Source organism: Ixodes scapularis, unplaced genomic scaffold (genome assembly GCF_016920785.2).
Source record: "Ixodes scapularis isolate PalLabHiFi unplaced genomic scaffold, ASM1692078v2 PGA_scaffold11__112_contigs__length_91849675, whole genome shotgun sequence".
NCBI lineage: Eukaryota > Metazoa > Arthropoda > Arachnida > Ixodida > Ixodidae > Ixodes > Ixodes scapularis.
Window position 1 is genome coordinate 39219757 of NW_024609837.1, and position 17793 is coordinate 39237549.

Below are 17793 nucleotides of genomic sequence, written 5' to 3' on the forward strand. Positions count from 1 at the left end.
GGAGGGAAGTTAAAGGAGTCACTGGCGAGGTGTCCCGAGGCGCCGAGGTTTGTTTGCTAAGAACCGAGAGTGAGCGTGTTAGTGTCCGTAAGTTCCCTCCCAAATACTTTTTCCTTTTCGTCGTTTACCCTGAGACTGGGTTTTTTTTTTGAAGAGCAGAAGAAACAGAAAAAACAGACAGGTCTTGAGACCTGTCTGTTTTTTCTGTTTCTTCTGCTCTTCAAAAAAAAACCCCAGTCTCAGGGTAAACGACGAAATGGTTGACTTCCACCAGCTAGCCTGTACTTTGACTCTTTTCTTTTTCCTTCCTTTCCTGTGCGGCGAGACCCCTCATTCTTTAACGGCGTCGGCGCATTGGCGCAGTTAACGTCGTCTGCTTTACGTGTGCTAGTCAAAGCGATGGCTGCTTTACCTTTCGTGCGTCTGTCGGAGATTCACCGCTTTTTCACCGGCGAGTCACCGTTGCCTCGGGTTCAAACGGTCGCGCGGGCATATTCCATTCAGCACGCCAGCCGGTCGTGGGCAGACAGACGGTCGCCGACTCGCGGAGTGCCTGCTAGGCCTAACTGCAAAGCTTGCTTGGTTGCGTTCGTGGAATCGTGGACGTTGGAGCTTTTCCCGCGTATTTGTGAATCCAGCGTTCTTGATCGTCGTGGTCTGTTTCAAGTACTTTTTACTTTTTCCTTGCTGCTTGAAGTCGGGACGCGCGAGAAGCGCACGTAGAAAAATAAATGTCCGTGGGTCGTCGCGACCGCGACGCTGTCGGCCATGCTGATTTGATCGTAAGAAGTGCTAAGACAGCTTCGGAGCTGTCGTAGGATTTCGTCGTAACCTGCGCAGAACTTACGAAAATTTCGTTTCGTGAACACGAATTTGTTCTTAAGTTTTGTCTTACGCACATTTTTGGCGTAAGATTGTTTTGTGAACCTGGTCTCTGCACTTCCGAAAGTCGCAGGCAAGGTAAGACAGACGCAGATGACGTCGCGAGCAGACGACGTTGCAAAGGAGCAGACGAAGCTCAGATAGGGGGTCGCGATCAGCCAATCAGGGCTCGGCGTTTTGACGTCACCGCTACCCCCTGCGCAAGGAGCAGACGAACTTGCCCTCCGTATACCGTTGACCGCTCAGTAAAGGAGGGCAGGGCGCTTGCAATGTCGAAGTGCATTGCCGATACGCCCCTCCTCTTGGAATGCGTTCACAATCCTATTGATGTTAGCCTGTGTAACCCCGACTGTTGTTGTTGCTAGTTCCCTTTCCGTCATGCCGCCTATCGACATTCCCACAACACGTAATGTGCGCGCGCCCGCTAGTCAAAGAAAAGTGCGACTACACGGCTGCATAGGCTAGATGACGCCAGTAACAACGCAGTTGATAATACAAAACACCAAGCGGAAACCCTGTCTATACTTTGTATCACTTTGTGCTGTACCGCAGCCGACGCTACGAGCCATCTTGGCCAGTGCATCGCTAAAATTGTGTCACGTGGTCTTCCTGTTAGGTACAAGTACACGTGGAAGTAAGATTTCACGTGACAGGGTGAAAGCACTGGATTGTTTTTTTATGGCTCGTAGCATTGGCTGTGGTATAAAGTTTAATGCAACGTTGCATTCAGCTTGACGCGTCAACGTTTTTTTTTTGTTGTTGTTGTTGTTGGTGCTCACAAGGTAGACGCGAACATAAAACAAAAAACAACAAAAAAGAAACAAAATTAAACCCGAAATGACGCGTGATTTATGCCACGCCTGGGCAGTATCACGCAAACAAGCGCTCTTAATACCTTTGCTTAAAGGCGGTTAGCCATGCCAGCAGATAATGAGCGGGAGCTGTGTGCGGGCAACGGAATAGCCTACCAGAATACGCTCGCACCGGAAAGATCTTTGTGCGCACGCACCTAATCTCTCTCCTATCGCCGCATCCCTCCGCGGCACAGCGCTGGCCGTTCCGGCGGTCGACGCTCGTTTGATATTATTAAAAGCTTGGTCCACTGTACGTGTTACTGACTACAAAAAAAAAAATAATAATCGGGGTTTTTCTGGCCCCACTGTAAAAACTCAGTGTTTCCTTTCTGTGGTCTTTGATACGTACTTTAGCTATTTAATAAGTTATATCGCACCGTTATCAAGCCCTTCTTAAAATTTGGGGCCGTCTGTTCGACCCTATACTCCGTTTCGCCTTATGTTGTACCGCAGAGAAGGCAAAAAGCACGAGCTCATAGCTTTGGGAGCTGCTCTTAACGCACGAAAGCTTGTGCCGCCGAGATATGCCCCAGAGCAAGGAGCTCGCGCTTGTAGCCTTTCCTGAGGTACATCATATGGTGAAACAGAGCATAGTGCGCTGTACATCTGACTGAAGTTTTTGGAGTGTATTATAAGGAACAAAAGGGTGTAAGGTGATACCCCTTTTTTATAGTGTATACACACTAGATTCTTCTATCGAGGTGATAACAGACAAAAATTGTTTGTCTCGACCACGATAGTTCTTCACCAAATTCTAGCGTTAATATTTTGCTAAAGTGAAAGGTCTAGCTTCAGCGAATTTCCAATTAAAACAATTACCGGTTTGTTACCATAATGAAAGTACCGTTCCTCGTAATATAACAAAAATAGTTCGTGTTAGTCTCCGTCAGCTTTCATATTCTACAAGATTATCATAAATAGATTATAATATTCAGTATGCTCGAAGAGGCCTGAGGCCACATTTCGTGAAGTCGTGGCCTTTGGCGTCACATAATGCAACGCGCGCAGTGTTGCATTATGAAACGTCACAGGCGTACACACCAAATCGGTTTTTCCGCTAAATTTAGCGGGAAATTCGAATTAGTGTATAAGTCTGTGACGTCCCATGATGCAAAGGCGGCCCGCAGTGTTACATTATGGCATGTCAGACCTACTCATCAATTCAGTTTCTCCACTAAATGTAATGGGAATGGATTTGGTGTACGTGTCTGGGACGTCCCATAATTCAACGCGCGCAGTGTTGCGTTTTGGGACTCTCAGGCGCCCGTTCCCGCATATAGCGATTACGCCGACGCGGACGCCGACGGCAAAGGCGAGGGAGACGTGGATATATGCGGCAACGGGCGCTTAAGAGTTGCGGCCTAAAAAGGGTGAAGAGCTGACAAGATAATTAGTAATCAGATTTAACTCTGTTTCTGTTCGGCTTACGGAAGCAAAGGAACCGCGTGGACCTACGAAACGCTCCCGGAAATAGAATACCTCCCACCGTACATCTTCGCTTCCGTTTCTCGTTCTGGGAAAAGGATCGATTGATAGAACCCGTCCGTAAGTTTACAAAATTATCCGATACAGTGGCGCACCGATTCTTGAAGTAAACGCGATTGTAACGAAGGGCTAAAAAAAAAAAAGAAGAAAACACGAGTAAAAAGTTTGGACTGTCAGAAAAAGATCTTCCGGGAACGCGGCTCTGAGATCCCAGAATGGCAACTTTGAAGAGCGGGAACGCGTGCTCGAGTTCGCGGAAGTGACGTTTGGGAGACAAGCGGCGAGACGGTGCAGCAGCGAGTTCGACGTTGAGGCGGGCGGGCTGTCGAAGCAACTCCCTGCGCCTGCAGCCGAGGCAACTTGACCGAGAGAGCGTTTCTCCGACCACAAGCAGCGTGCTTTACAGTATGTGCGCAATTATGCTCCAACATTTTATTTTATTGGTAGAAGGAGGGGGGAAGGGAGGAGGAGACCCTGTGGTCTCACTCCGTTTCACAGTAAATCCAATTAAAAGATTTAGAAAGTGCGAAGATAACAAGGACACCGAAGAAACGAACAAAGAGAACTGTTGCCTTCGTTCCTTCTGCGTTCTCGTTTTGTCAGCGATTTTTAAAGCTTTTTATTTATTCTGGGCCAACTAGCCCAAACTCCCGCTTTAATGAAACATCAAATCCGACCTCAGCTGACGCTACGATGAACCCAATCAAGTAGCCAAAAAACTGCATCGTCACGGCTTTCACCGTCTTTCTACATTCGTTATCATCGGGTAACTGTATAAAGGCGTAATCGGCGGTATTGTTTTGATACCTTTTTTGTCTTTTCTGTTTAGTCTTTTATGCGAAGTTGCATATTTCATGCCAACTTCTACCCCTTCCATGTCCCAGACCCTGTTCGAGGTGAACGGTAGTCATAAAACACAAATTGAATGAAATAAACGAACCAATCACAAAAAAGACGCTGTATCATGGCGCATTCATTGTGCTTCATTGGCTCCGTCGGGTAGAGGCGTTGGCTGCGGCAGGACTTAATGGTTTAGTTGTAGTACTGGAAACAGAGCCGAACGCAAGCGCTGTGCGTTTGTGTTATTTTACGTGCTCCACGCTGCGCATGCGCATCGTCGCTGTACTCCAATCCAACACGTATAGTTAGGGTTCCCCACAAGCGCAGTGTGGAACACGCAATAGAGCGCAAACGTGCAGTGCTCGAGATTGCTTGTATACACAATTCTAAAATTCACTAATGCGAAACGAAGTACAGTATACTTTTTCGAGATAAAAAAAAACAAAAAAACACTGCACATTTATGAACAGAAGGTTTATAAATTACCTCTCTTTCAATTTTTTTTCTTTTTAATTTTTTTATAGAGTTTGAAGCATACATATAACCAGAATCGTTTGTCAAATAAATTTAACCCCTGTTTGAGACTTTGTGTTTGTCTGTTAATTCTCGTCCCAGTCTCGGACTTCTTGTGAGTGGCATTCAACGATACATTTCAACTTTAGTAAAAACACAGCCGGCGATACCAGCAAAGTATTCGATTGACATGGGAGAAAAACTCAACAAACGGCAAATTCACCACGTTTGTCGTCTTTCTGTGATTGTGGCATCCTAGGGCAAACCAATTAATCGCGGTTTATTTATCGATACCTTTCACGTTTCTTAGGTGTGTGAGTGGATTTGTATGTATTCTAATTTATGACTACGCGCTCGGTTACAGTAAAACGTGCAATAGTATTTGTCAACCGACAAAATGAAATATTTTTTCCCGACCCACCACTTTTTACACTGCTACGTCATCGCGAGCATGTTTTTTGCAACCGGTTCTTGAAGTTGAAACGAAATAGAAACATCCAATAAAGTGGGTTTGTCATGCGTGTGGGCAGTTTTTTTTTTTTGTTTTTTTTTTTTAATGCCATGGACATGAAGCCGTGTCGGCGTATTGTTCAGGCAAATGTCGCCAACCTTAAAAAGGATTATGCTTATGATAGTCTGCTTTTGTTTCTGCTTTTAAAGGCGCTTTTTTATCTCTAAGGATTTCTGCAGTCTTGCAAGAAAAGTGTGTTTTTAGGAACTTGTGTAAGCCCAAAATGTTCGAAATCGAACCCGCGCTCGTCCTCAGATTCGCCTGCAAGCTATAATTTAAATGTGCACCGTTGAAAAAAAAAAAAAAAAATGAAACTGCCGTCTTTAAATATCTTTTTCACGACTTATCTAATATTTCTGTTCATCAGTTAATTCTATCTGGAAATTTATACTTCTTCATTCTCCATTTGTGGCTTTGATTGCTTACCTTACGTCAGGCGAAACAGCTTTCACTAACGCTTACGTCAGGCGAAACAGCTTTCACTGTTTCGCCTGACGTTTGCAAGTGTAGAAAACACTTGCGGGTGCATACATGCCGAGCGCAGTACCGAAACCGAGCATCAGTGGCTCACTGTGGCAATTCATACGTTACAAAGTAGGTTAATAGAACACCGAAGCGCCGTTTAAAATCCCTTTATTTTAAATCCCATAAATGTCAGTGTTGAATCAAATTTTAAGCCAATTTAGATATTGTCAGTGGTGTTATTTTATGCGCGGAGGATCACAATAGCTGTTTTATATTTGAATTTGTTTTTATTTATTTCTTATTTACAAGAATGTCACCAATATTATCCTACACACGTCGTCTAATCTAAAAAGTGTTGAAAACTTCATTTCTTTTTTTCCAAATAAAGCAGAGTGTTAAAATATCATCATCATGTGCAAGCTCGGAGAATAAAAACTAACATAAATGGAACTCGAAATTTTTTTAAAAAAAATTTAGCTCAACTAGGCCAAACCAGTCTTTTAATCGCTTGCTCGTTAACTGTTATCGCCCGTTGAATAATTTAATTTTTATAAGTTCCATAACTCTCGTTTCTTCAGCCCGGCAGCCAGTGGAAAGTAATCGAACCAAAAATATATAATAACCAAAAAAATAAGCATAGGAGTTTTTTTTTTTTTTTCTGTGGGGTGGGGGGGGGGGGGGAGGTGGGGGGGAGGCCGGTGTTTATTACAGAGCTATTGGCAAGATGACAAAATACGCAATTATGTTTAATCCTCTCCGCTAAAAGAAAAAAAGATTTGATTACGTCATACTGCCAAATGTATACTTTAAAAAAGATGCCTCGAAGAAAGCAGCGAAACATTAGCAACGTCAGAGAGCAGATGACACATGCCGTGGTATCTTTTTATTTAGCTTCATCACGAATGCACTGAAAGTTATGAGTGCATCGTCATCGTTTTAAATTACGTATTACCTCTTCGCTGAAATCAAACCGTGGTTTGCGGAAGTTAATAGTAGTTTTTATGTGTTACTTTAGTAAAAGTCATATCCGGTTACGGCCGAAATTCAATTATCCGAACTAAAAAAAAACAACTGCGAATTTGCTTTTATATATAATTCATATTGCAGTATTAATCTACAGCAACTACAAAAACAAATGTAGAGGCGGTTTTTAATCTCAATTCAGGCACGGTTTATGGAAAAAATTTTAATGTTACCCCGAAAAAAAAAAGATTTTCGGAGCTTCCTTTAATAAAAAAAAAAAAGGAGCGCAAACAGCCAAAAACAGTACGCTTGGCAGATTTTCTTGTTTTGCTTTGTTTTGTTTTGCTTTCAAAATATTGACCATTGAAGCGGACGAGGCGAAAACGGACGCATCTCCCGCCTGTTCGGGATCGTATATTTGACCGCTCTATATTTTCTCACTTCTCAGAATAAAGCCCTAGAATTCTTTTGTGACACAATTGTATTAGATCGTTTTTCCCCTCCGCTTCGGTATCCCCGAAGAAAACGCCGCAGCTGCGCATGCGCGTCGCCAGCCTTGTCTGCATAGTCCAAGGTCTTGTGGCGGATTATGGAGCGCTATCCGGGTGCTTAGCGGGCTGAGGAAACGATCTACTAGAATTCCCTACTTTCAAGATACACTTTATTACGCTTACAAATTGGGAACAGTTTGATATTTTAACCCATTCGCTACCAAATAATATTTTCAAAATGTTGAAATGTGTTTCGTTTATATATTTTTGTAGAAGTTTGGCAAGTTCTTAGGTGTGCCCTATTTAAGATATTATACTGCCCTTGACATCACCAGAAAGCACCAATTTTTCAAAGGATACAAATTTATTATTGTGTGGTTAAAAAAATATATTAAATACATGATATTGTATTGAGTGCGCAGGCGAGCTGGTGGAAATTAACCATTCTGATGTTAGCCTGAGACTGAGGCAGGAAAAGAGGAAGTTTCAAAGTAGAAGCCAAAGATAACCAAACAAAAGTTATCTTTTGGCTTTGGAGGTCGCGAAGGTTCTGTGGTGAAGATTGTGGAGTGTATATAAGAGGGTGACCGAATAAACTTGTCTTTAGCTGTGTTAGAGACGTATCCTCGACTGTTCCTTTTTCTTCTACTTTGAAACTTCCTCTTTTCCTGCCTCAGTCTCAGGCTAACATCAGAATGGATATTAAATACATTCGATTTCACGAATGATTAAGCAAATCTAACAAATTCGGAATCAAGTTTCTAAAAGAAAGCCATTTTTTGTTCGCTTCATTTTTATTGGTAGTGGCTATAGTGGTTTATTAACAATATAAATATAATATATAGGGTGGTTCAAGTCACCAGGAGGCTCGATCTAAACTACATCGTAAAAATCGACGCCTGCACATAGCCATCTAAGCTTTTCGTCAAAAGTATATTTCACCAGGTCGGTTTTTTTTTTTGTAAAATTACAACGCGTAACTCTCTTTCTATAATAAATAGACCCAAGAAAAAAAAATTCGGTCATATATACAAAATACTATATATTATTTATATATTTTAATAAAACACTATTATACTTTCTACTAGAAAAAACGAAGCAAATAAAAAATGAGATTTACGCGAAAATAGATTCTAAATTTGTTATATTTTCGAAACATTCGTTCATTCAAATGTTTGCAGCTGATCTATTTTGTAGATATTATATTAAATTAAACTCAATGAAAAAAGCTGGGATTGTGTTTTATGGTTATGTCAAGGTGATTAAAATATATTAAATCGATAACACATAAGTACTCTCTAAGTTTTTTTTATATCAGTGAAGGACAGAATCTGACAGTTTTAAGAGATCATACAAAAATATTAAACTGTTCCTAACATATCAAAATATATGTCTGAAGTGTCAAAAAAGAGTCCTAGTGCCTTATATTCAGAAGTGAGAAAATGGCGAACGATCAAATAAGCTATCTCCGAAAGGTGACAGAAACGTTAGTTTTCGACTCGGCCAATTCAATAGTTCATAAGTTGAAAACCGAAAATTCGCCAAAGGTTGCTAATGGCACTTTCTTTCATTTTGAGAATGCTCCCCAAAAGCATACATCCTGTGGTCAAAATTAACAGTCAATCCCAAAACCTTGACTGAATCGAGATGAAAACAACGGAGATTATTGAGGGTGATATGTGCACTGAGTGCATAGAGTTAGCACAAACCCACGAGTTATACATTTTCGCACTTTACAAGAGCCTGTCAGTGTATGGTGACAAATTTCATATCCCGGACACTTTGACGCATAAAAACATCGCACTACTCTGTAGTTGGGTACAAGTTGGAACTAGGACAGAATTTCGGATTCCGGCAGACACTCGTGCCTTCCGTCGCACTTTGGATGTGCGTGCATACAACATCATGAAGCACTACCGAAGGTAAAAAGCTTGCGTCGGAGATGGAGCTTCGGTCTTATTCTTAGCCGGTATCTGATTGTAGGAACGCGGTTGAAATAAACTGGAAATTTAGCAATATCATGTTCGTACTATAGGTGTACCCAATAAGTGCATACGAAGCAACCCTCACTTTGCAAAATACACGCAATCCTAAAGCCGCTAACACAATGCTAAAGCACGGTGTAAAAGACAGTCTGAATACACACTCTCAGGCGGGATTCTTCCGTGCATGACGTTCATTTTACATTGGTCATACACAACCCGTGTGTAGACCTGTTCAAAGCGTACAATTAAATCAAGCAAGGCTGCTTCGGACATGCAGATGATTCTGTCATCCTGTCTGCAAAGAACAAAGAACATTAACCCAACGCCCAAAGGTTTTTTCTTTTTTTCTAGCCAGGCGATTTAATATGGGGTCTGAAGACTGCACCACTACCTTGCCACAGCGTCACGTATATTTTAGTAAAAGGAAACAACAACAGCAACAACAGAAGTGCTCTAAACTGAAACTGTACTGGGGAAGAAGAAGAACAGCAGAGGAGGAGGAAGTTGCCCGAAGTCACGTTGGCTACACAAACTGCACTTTTTCTTTTCCTTCGTTTTTTCGGTTGTGCTAAGCAGCCGAAGAAGGCGCACGTTGAACGTCGCACGATACAAACGCAGAAATCAAGCACCTCGTGCTTGACGTTGGTGCGTTTTTCGAGCTCTTACCATCTCGTGTTCGTAAGACGGGCTATGCCTTCAGCCAGCTGAAGGGGCGGCATCTCGGCGACGTTCTCGTGTAAATCAGCTTGGTGGTCGGGCGCGTCGTACGGAATAAATCCTAATTGCTTTTATCGGTTAACGATCTTTCTTTCGAAGCTAGACAGATTCGCCGGTACCGCGGACAGCAATATTGAAGTAGAGGTCCCAGCCCCGCCGTCCGCCGCCATCACTGAGTCCGCTTCCATCAGGCATCCACCCGCGACTCCCGCGATTTCGACGCCATGTTGAGAAAGAAAATGCACGGAGTGCTTCGTTTTTTCTGTGAAACTTTCTTTTCTCAGTCAACGTATTTACAAATTTTTAGAAGCCACAAAAATGGGTATCATTTTTTTTCTATTTTTAATATTGAGTTTTTGCCCTAGATGATACACGACTGTGATTATATTTGGCGTGTGTGTCTGAACCATAGAAAACGGCGCGTGGCCAAGCAGAAGAGAGGAAGTCCGACTCAAATCCGCCAGTTCTTGATCGGCGTTTTTTTTTTTTTTCGGCGAGAATAAAGCGAATTGCGAGCCGCGAGTCGTGCTCTGGGTAGTCGGGCTCTCATATGTCATGTGCAAATAAAAACTTTGGCGAGCACAAATACCCTGTCAGTGTTCTTTTAAAGGGTTGACTACCACTTTGGATTTTAGATGTTTCGTAAGACGCGAGCACTGTGTAATATTTCTTTCCACCGGTGCAGCAAATGAAAAATACTGCTTGGGTGACACGTCAGGAATGCACGTAGTCAGCCACCTTCTTTACGCACGAACATTATTGTCAACCCATAAGATGCGGACGTACAAAATGATTACCCGCTATCCTTTATTTTCTAACTCTGAAAGCGCGCGGAAAGCAATATTTAGGAATAAGTCGTCTAATTTTGTTTGAAAGACATTAAAGACTTTTTTTTTTCTTTATGTGGTCCAAAAAACTTACTATATAGCTGCTTAATATCTTCTTTTTCTTTTTTTGTTTCGCTGGTTTGTTGCGTACAAGGCAGACATAAAGGCGTCGTGCCTGAACAAGACTCTGCCCCCTTAAATTTCTGCAGCTCAAGATAGTTATATAATAACAATCCTACAAAACATTACACAATTAAAAAAAACAAGTCAAAATAACGTCAAAATAACAAGAAAAAATAAACATTACATTTACTTGGTAGAAAAATATAAGCGTCTGTAAATGTTAGTCGCGAAGAACAAAAGAAAAAACTAAAATGCAATGTTATATTCCTCCGACATGCGAAAACAACAACAAGAATTTCAGAAGAAAGTGCAATGATGTCGGGTGGTCCGACGAAAGGTGCCGTCATAATACCCGTGGCACAGCAACTTCACACCGTGCAACACGTTACGTGACGTTTCCACGTGACGTGATGTATCAAGTTGTCGTCGTGCTCTCACTGAATATAAGGGCGTCACATAATGCGAATTTTTTTCCGTTAAATTTAAGGGGCAAACGAACGGACGAACGAACGGACAGACAAACAAAGTTCTTTGATAGGGCACTTCGTTGAAAGAAGAAACAACTTTCTAAGCTTTAATGACTGACAACTTTCTACGTCAATGGATCCTAGGCCAGAGTGTTCCATTAGCCGAAATCGGAGATCCAAACAGTTCTGTCTTTCCTTTCGCATTTAAGTGCTCTGCAGAGCGACTAATAAATGAGAAGGGCTAAGGAGGTGCACCAAGAAACAAAAAAAAACAAAAAAAAACAAAAAAAAAAACAGAGAGCATTGAAGAGGGCGCCAGGGAAAGCGAAGCAATGATCTCCTCGCGTGGTTCAATAAATTATAATTAGGAGGTTTTGTAATAAGGACGCTGCGGGGAGGAACGGGAGGAACGTGAGGAAGGAGAGAAGGAGGGGGGGGGGGGGGGGGTTAAGCGACGTGCAATGAAGCTCCCCGTGACAGCCGAAAAATAATAGCCCGACAAAGGCTAACCAACCAATCTAAAAATAGATATCTCAAAGCCGGGGCTAAGAGCTCGTGCAACGTTCGTCGGGGAAGAGTTCGCCTGTTAAAGCCTCTATCTTCACCGCTTCTCTCCTTTTTTCCTTCATTTTTTTTTCCTTTCGGCAGAGTGCTCGTTATTAAAGCTGGTTAATAATGGGAACACTATAAAGAGGGAAGCAGCAAAGCACCGCGCGGAGTGGTAGGCCGCCGAAGTAAGCGTAGTAACAAAAATAAAGTACATTCGCGCCAAAATGCCACACACACGCGCGCGCTGATCAAAGGAGCGCTATCGGCGTGTTTGCAAACATGCTATTTTGTTATGTTTTTCCTATTATTTGAGAGAGTAAAAATGAGGGAGGCTATAATGTATTCCTGTCTTCCTTTTCATCACTCTTGTACCATTAAAAGACAGCGTCACGTGATGAACTATCCTTCCCCGTTCCTTTTTTCTGAACCCCCTTTTCATCCTTCCGTTTCCCCCTTCGCCACTGTGCCCAAGCCCCGGCCTTGATGCCACTGAATCTTCACTTCGTGTCCCACGCGCGTTCTGCCGTTTTTCGTTTCTTCTTTTTCCAATGATATTTTTTTTGTGTTTTCTATTCTTTGAGCGGCGGCGGCGTCAAATGAACACAATGCTCGTCCAATCCGACCATTAGAAAATTAGCCGTCCATTATCGTGCTGCTGTTAACGCGATACTTCGTGGCGCGCCGAGATTACGCGAGATGAATGTGCGCAGAGTTGGAATAAACTATAAGAAAAAGGAAGAAGCCAGTGAACAATCGGTTGCGTTTTTGTTTGTTTTTGTTGACGCGAGGGGTGGTGGCAACTCAGTTTTTACAAAAACGGGTCCGATTTAATGTATTCGGAGTACAAATAACATCTAAGCGAACGTTTAGCTGCTGATGATGCAAGATGGTTTCATATCTTGCTAGCTTTACTTTTTTAAGTTTAAATCGCACTGAAAGAGAGGCCGTACCGTACTTAGAGCCATATATTTTTTTCTTATTTCTTATGTGACCAACGATATCAAACAGGGGAATGGATATTCATCCTTTAGGTACCTTTATGGAACCATCAACCGTCAAACTCGGGGCGATAGGAAACGAAGATAGAAAACACTATGCAAAGGTCGGAGAGATTCGATCCACTCTAATTCTACGTGCCTAATTAAATGACGACCTGTGAACCATTTTATCGCTTTTTTGTGCTTCTTCCTGCTAGAATTCATACCCGCGATTATTTATTTATTTTATTTACAGAATACCTACATCGCCTCGTGGGCATTATCGTAGGGGGGGATCACGAAATAACAAATAACAGTGATTTTCACAAACAAGAAAAAAATACATCATTGTCTGAGATACTGACCAGCTCCTGTTGCAGCAGGTTCCAGTCTTTGATTGTTTGAACAAAAAAAGAACTACCAAAATTGTTTGTTTTATAACAGTACTCAAAAACCTTTTCAAAGTTATCGAACCGCGCTGACATGTAACTTGGTTTATACAAATACTCATTTCTATCAATGCCAGTTTCATTATAATAAATCCGATGAAAAAGCTTCAACCTTAACTTATACCTTCTAGTGTTTAATGATTCCCATCCCAGCATGGCTTTTATTTCAGAGATACTTGCATAAGGGTTATAGTTATTGCTGACAAATCGTGCCGCTTGATTCTGTACCTTTTCTAATTTTTCGATAAGATAATCTTGGTATGGGTCCCAAATGATGCATGCATAGTCGAGTATCGACCTAACATGCAAAATATAAAGAGTTTCTTTCACCTCTGTTGAAGCGCCCTTAAAATTCCTCCGGATAAAATATAACATTTTGCTTGCCTTTGCTATTGTATAGTCAATATGATTGTGCCATTTAAGTGATTGGGTGAAATTAACTCCTAAGTATTTACAGTCGCTTACTCTGCGGATTATTGCATTTTTAATGGTATAGCTGGCGGGATACCTTGATACATTTTTTGTGAAGCTGAGATAATTACATTTTCCAATATTTAAACTCATTTTCCACTTATCACACCAGTGTTCTATTTTATCTCGGTCGCTTTGCAATATTTCTATGTCCATTGTTGAATATATTTGTCTATAAACAACGCAATCGTCCGCAAACAACTTAATCGGCGATTGAATGTCAGTTACAATATCATTAATATAAATTAAGAACAATAATGGTCCCAAGACACTGCCTTGGGGTACTCCTGAACTCACAGTTATAGGTAATGACTTGCTACCATTTAAAACCACGCACTGCTCTCGGCCACTTAAGTAATTTTTTATCCACTTTTGAATATTGTTAGTTATATTTAAAGATGCTAACTTCTTCAGTAGTAAGTGGTGTGGTACAGTATCAAAGGCTTTACGAAAATCAAGGAAAATTGCATCTACATTAGTATTGCTGTCAAGTGATTTTGAAATGTAATGTTGAAATTCTGCCAGTTGTGTGTTACATGAACACCCTCTGCGAAAGCCATGCTGGGAAGGGGCAAGAAATTTACAGGATTCCAGGTAATCAAAAACTTCACTATATATAATATGTTCCAACAATTTGCAACTAATTGACGTCAAAGATACAGGCCTATAATTTTCAACGAGTTTTTTATCCCCTGACTTGAAAACAGGAATAACATTTGCTACCTTCCAATCGTGTGGAACTGCCCCAGTTTCAAGGGAAATTTTAAACATGAGACATAAATACTGGGCTATAATATCTCGACACTTACAAAGAACAATCGATGGTAATCCATCAGGTCCGGTTGCCTTCGAGGTATTCATTTCACGCAAGAGGCAAGTAATACCGTTAACATCAATTTCAATATCTGCCATTGTGTTACCAGAAATAACAGATACTGGTGATTTATCGCTGGTTGTTTCTTGAGAAAATACTGATTTGAAGTAAGAATTAAAACATTCTGCATTCTCAGCATCACTCTTCATTATTGTATTGTTAACATTTAAGTATGGGATAGAAATATCATCTTTTCTACTTGTTTTAACGTAATTCCAGAACACTTTGGGATTTCGCTTAAGATCATCGTTTAGCCGGGAGAAAAATAACTTCTTTGCTTTTCTTATAGATAACTTTAATGTGTAATTAATTTCCTTTAGCCTTTGCAGGTTTATTGGACAGCCATCTCTGGAAACCCTTCCATATGCACACCGCGCTCTTCTTACGAGTTTACGAATTTCAATATTAAACCATGGTTTTTGTTTTCGTTTTTGTCGAATAATCCTCGATGGTACAAAAGTGTCGATTAAGTTTGTTATTTTATTACGAAAGATGCTCCACAGATCTTCTAGACAGTGCGATTCTGCTAAGCATAAAAAGGTTGAAAAATAGCTGTCCAATTCAGTGCCGATGGCGTCAAAGTTTCCTCTCTCATACATGAATACCTTGCGTGGAAGTTGTGCCCTCTCGGGTGCTCCAGATACATTTAGCGTTGCAACAACCACACTATGGTCACTTATTCCAGGATACACCCCGACCTGAGCTACAATATTAGGGTCATTACATAAGACCAAGTCTAGAATGGCGTTCAACCTCGTCGGCTGCTGCACATATTAATTGAAGCCGAAAGTGCCCAATACCTCTGTAAACACAGTGTTAACGCGTGATTTAACAATACATTCTGTTGTTCCAGTAGACCAGTTAAAATTTGGCAGATTAAAATCACCACCTAGAAAAACACTGTCAGGAATCATTGATAACATGTCACAGAGCAAACAAATTGAAGTTTCACTGTTATCAGGGGGGCGGTAGAAGGTCCCGAACACGAGAGCAGTTCCCCTTGGGAAAAAGACCCGACACCAGACAGACTCGGTAGCATTTTCGAAAACCAGTTCATGACTAGTCCATCTATTAGAAATTAGTAGAAAAACTCCCCCACCGTGCCGATGTCTGTCTTTGCGATAAACTGTAAAACCCGCCGGAAATACCTCAGCGTCACTAACAGTATCATCTAACCAAGACTCCGTCCCCATAACAACTTCAAGTTTAAGGGTCTCCAACAAAAGTGCAAACTCGTCTACTTTATTTTTGATGCTACGGCAATTTACCAATAGTACTGAAGGCGCCTGTTTTGTAGCTGTAGCCTCATGATTGCTTGGGCCATCTTTAGGCTTTCCGACCCGTCATTCGTGTTCTCTTGGTTGGCCAGGCGCCCGATATAAAACAGGTTGTATCGTTTCGCTGTCCCAGATAAACGTCTGTCCATTGATAACCAGTTTATCGTGGTTTAAATGAACCTTGTTCTCTCTGTTCTGCCTTTTCTCCTTCGCATAATTCCAAAGTTGACGCCTCTTTTCTTGGACTGCAAGACTAAAATCCTCGGAGACACTGAATGAAGTATTCTTGAATTTAAAAGCACTTCGCAACACAGACTCTTTGACCTTCCAACCCGGGAAGTTGACTACAATTGGTCTGTTTTTCCCATCTTTGTGTTTCCCCAATCGGTGGGCTCTTTCAATTAAAACATCGAGCGATAACACGTCTTTGCAGATTTTTGTGATCAGCCTTTCCGATTCTTCCCACGTTTCACTGCGAGAGTTGTCGGGAACTCCGAAAAACACCAAATTTGTCCTCCTGCTTCTGTTTTCAAGATCATCTAATTTTGCTTCTAATTTCCTGCCACTTCCTTCAATCTGCAAAACACGTTTTTCAATATCATTAGTTTTCAAGCTTATGGTATCAAACTTCCTCTCAAGATCAGCTTGTTTTGCCTCAATACCAGCTAACTTTCCCAAAACAGTCATTTGACCAGATTGCAATTCCAACAAAATGGTCTCAATTTTCCCAAGCTGTTCAATCTGTGCCTTAGTCATGGGACCGGGGTTTAGCTCCACGTCACCCGACAAAAGCAACAAGGTCTCAAAAAACGAAAACGATAGTTCACAGCACAAAGACATCAATGTAGCAATCACCCAAGAGCTAGCAAAATGCATGTATCTACAAAGCACACGTTTGTCGATTGGGCACAACACTCAGAGAAGCATTACATTGCTCGTTCGGCAACATTTTGAATGATTTAAATAACTAACCTGGTACATGGAGCAGCGTGAGTATGGGCCGAAAAGAGTGTCGTGCCCCAGCGGCTGAAGGCGAAGTAGCTCCCTCTTATGGCAACGGTGCAGCGGATCCGGAAACGTCCCTCGATGCCTGGCCATCTGTCGGTCTTCAAGATGACACAGAAACTTTTCTGGAAAATCCGGTGGCTCGAGGGGACGATGAGTTGACGAAAAGAAGGTCGTCGCTGGCCATGACTCGTAGATTGGGGCTGCCGCCGTCCCGACGGAATTCGCCGTGACAGCGAGAATCCAAAGCAGCACCTGGTACATGGAGCAGCGTGAGTATGGGCCGAAAAGAGTGTCGTGTCGAAAAGAGTGCAGTGTTTCAATAAACAAAACAAACAAAAAATAATGCACACAGCAACGTAAAAATTACATGATGGTTGAGGGCAGTAAAATCTTAAACAAAAGTCAGTGATGGTGGATCGCTCAATCGCTGGTAACGATGAGATCATTTTTTCTTTTAAAGATATGTTTGGTTCATTTTTACTATTCTATATTTTAAAGCGCTTCCCATAACGTCACGGTATGCTTCTCGAACATGTAAAATACTTTAGTTTTCATACGCAATTATTACACGCGTACTTCTCTCGATATCACGCGAAAGGTTTCAACAAAGAAACAATCCTATCCGGCGCAGCGAACAGTTTTCAAAGGGCAGGTTGACCTGACTTCAAAATTTCCCTATGCTCGTTCAGCCCTAAGCAGCGACAGTTGTTCCAAAACACGACCGATAATTCGGGCTCGTTTACGTCCCTGAAGCCAAAGAGGTTGCATCGCAGCAGCTGGGCAACTTGCCGGTCCACAGAGCAACACGCATAGGATGGGAACTGAAAAAAAAAAAAAAACACGTAGACAGATTTGCCTGTAAGCAACAATCTAAAAGAAAAAGTCCACCTATATTACTTAACAACATTTTACCTTGCGCTCGGCTTATGTAGCTAGTATTAAAAATACAAGCGTAATCAAAGTCTTTAAGATATCTAAAGCTGCTACCCGAAAAACCTTGATTTGTTATCCCTAAAGTAGTCAAGATGAGCGTTCATACCGTTCAGGTCTGCGTTTTAGAACGCA

The 17793-nt window shown here is 41.7% G+C and overlaps 1 pseudogene; it reads right to left on the minus strand.

Moving 5' to 3' along the window:
• Nucleotides 1-15786: 15786 nt before the first annotated feature.
• LOC120849187 lies at nt 15787-16989 on the minus strand (annotated as a pseudogene).
• Nucleotides 16990-17793: the final 804 nt, after the last annotated feature.